Here is a 2462-nt window from a genome sequence, read left to right on the forward strand (position 1 = left end):
CAGCAACTATGTTTCTAGAAAAAGAAGGGAAAGTTGCCTTCTTTTGGCAACTCAGTTGCCTTTTCCCAACTGCCAGCAGAAATACAATTCATTAGAATGCTTGCTAATACACAGTGCCTGGCTGCTAAAGACCTCTCCTTCCTCTCGCTCTCCCCATCACCATGCTGCCACTACCTCCTCCTCCTGGATGCTTTGGTGAGCCAACTTACTTTCAAAGCTTCCTGCCTGCATCCCAGTTTCTGACCCCAGGCCTTGCATCCCTGCTGGTGTTATCACTGGGCCCAGCCATCTAGAACAGCATCTCTATAACTAGGGGTTGTTTTCAGAACAAACAGCTTTTTCTTTGTTGTGGCTGCCACACAGACATGTCAATAAATGTGCATGTTGTACGAAACAAAAATATACTGGCACAAAACTCACAGGGAAGCTCTCAGTGCCTCAGAAACCTCCTAATGCAGAAAACAGATAAAAGGTAAAAGGTAAAAAAAAAAAAAAACAAAGCCAAGACTGATGCAAGAACTCTGAAGCAGAAGTATCTCTTATTAATAAAACACAGAGACCTAGATTCGGATGCCTATGGCTTTTCATACCATCAGAAGAACAAAATCTGCAGCATCAACACCCTTAACGCTTATTTTAGAATTATTTAGAAACCAAAGGTACTTGAATAATTTTCTCTTTTAAACATAACTGAAAGGCTGACTTAAACAATGCAAGCACGCACGAGTTTTTAAAAGGATACATTTTTAAAATAAGCACAAGATTAGACCTGCTATACATGGTCAAAGCATTCACCCCTCCACTCCAGCATCCATCCCAAAGAGGGAACACAAGCAGGTGCCTCTGGAAAGAAACTCCCCCAGTTGGCCAAATGTCCAAGTTGTAACTCAGTACAAATCTCATCCCAGTAAATCAGCCCCTGACAAGCTGTGGCATGGCAGCTCAGAGAGCATGCCTCAGATGCACCGAAACACGTTGCACCACGTTAAAAAGTGCAAGATACATAGACGGAACTGTTATTCCCCATGTAACAGCCCAACATTTTTGTTTTAACAACTATGTCTGCACAAAGCCAAGCCAAATTCCACGTACAACTTGGATAACACTGAAGATATGAGTTACTCTTTCTCAATCATTTTTGCTCTGGCCTCAAGAACTGAAATATCCAACCAGTGAACTTTACAGTAAGGATTTTCCTTCCTCTGAAACATTACTCAGGGAACTTTTTTTTAAGTCTATTAGTCTGCAATAATGAATTCGTCAGTTCTCTGGTAACATCAAACTGGAACAGTTCATTTGGTTACACACGGATATTTCTTAACCTGCCTCCACAATACCCCTGTGAGTTAAATTACCTCAGTCTCCTAAATGAAGAAACTGAATCATGAAGTAGCTAGTTCCTGGTTTTTTAGGGAGGTACCACTCCAGGGCTCACATTGTGAGGACACTCCATACTGCAAAGTAGATCCTAGACTTTCACAAGAGCGGGCCCACTTTTTCAAGTATAAAAAACACCAAAAAAGAAAAAGACAAAAACAGAGAAAGAAATAAGAAGATTAAAAAAAACCCACAATATGCCATGTTTGAATTGCACCTAAAATTGCTATTATTGCAAGACCTCAAAAATAATTATTATTAAAATGCTGCAATATCCGGACTGTCTTCACCCACCGTAAGGCAGCACATGAACTGGTTTATTTTGGCTACAGGCAAAGTGCAACATTGCTCCTGGAAAGCCAGCTGACAAACTCTCCGCTCCCAAACAAACCTTTGGGCAATTGCTCATACAAACCAACTTTATTCTCCCGGCTCCCCAAACAGCTTACCATTAAACACCTCAACCGTCCTGCACAGCTTTGACAGAATAAATACAGAAGGCAGTAACAAAAATAAAGCAGATAACACAGGGAGGAGGAAAAAACCAAGCAGGTGAGGTGCACAAAGAGCAACGGTTTTTAACCGGCACGGAAAGACGCGGGCTAATGGCAATCCGGGTACGACAGCGGCTGCACAGACAACCGATCCGTTTAACAACCTGCCGCAATACCTGCGTCGCCTGCACTCGCTGCACGGGACGGGGAGGGCTCTGCGCTCTGTTTCGGTATTTAAGCAGATTTTTTTCGGTAAGGATTTACAACGGCCATATCCGCGCCGATGTTTCCCCCTCCACCCCCCCAGATTAATGAGGTTTTAACCGGTTTCCCAAGGATTAAGAGACCCCCGGGGCGGCGATCTCCCCGGGCCGGCGACCTCCCCTCGGCGGGAGCTCCCGGGGGCGGGGGGGGGGCGAGGCGGGGCCCACCGAGGCCCGCAGGAAGCCAGGGCCGAGCTCCGGTCCCACACCGCCGCCCTCCTGAAGCCGGAGGAGGCCCAGCGCCCTCGGCCCGCCGGCCTTCGGTGCCTGACGCCGCGGGGACAGCGGACCGGCGCTGCCGGAAGAGCCGTGAGGGGAGCCGCCGCCC

The 2462-nt window shown here is 46.8% G+C and overlaps 1 protein-coding gene across 3 annotated transcripts in view; it reads right to left on the reverse strand.

The window, feature by feature from the left end:
* PAK2 (p21 protein (Cdc42/Rac)-activated kinase 2) overlaps nucleotides 1–1442 on the reverse strand; it is a 42662-nt gene extending 41220 nt beyond the window's left edge. For 2 of the 3 annotated variants that reach the window (XM_010561194.1, XM_010561195.1), the window contains exon 1: nucleotides 1356–1428. The gene's annotated coding sequence lies outside the window, so the exon portion shown is untranslated. Of the gene's footprint in view, nucleotides 1–1355 lie in introns of all 3 variants that reach the window. The other variant, XM_010561196.1, reaches the window with a different exon arrangement.
* Between the last annotated feature and the right edge of the window lie 1020 nt (nucleotides 1443–2462).

This window comes from Haliaeetus leucocephalus, unplaced genomic scaffold, assembly GCF_000737465.1.
Source record: "Haliaeetus leucocephalus isolate CR32 unplaced genomic scaffold, Haliaeetus_leucocephalus-4.0 Scaffold143, whole genome shotgun sequence".
Classification (NCBI taxonomy): Eukaryota; Metazoa; Chordata; class Aves; order Accipitriformes; family Accipitridae; genus Haliaeetus; species Haliaeetus leucocephalus.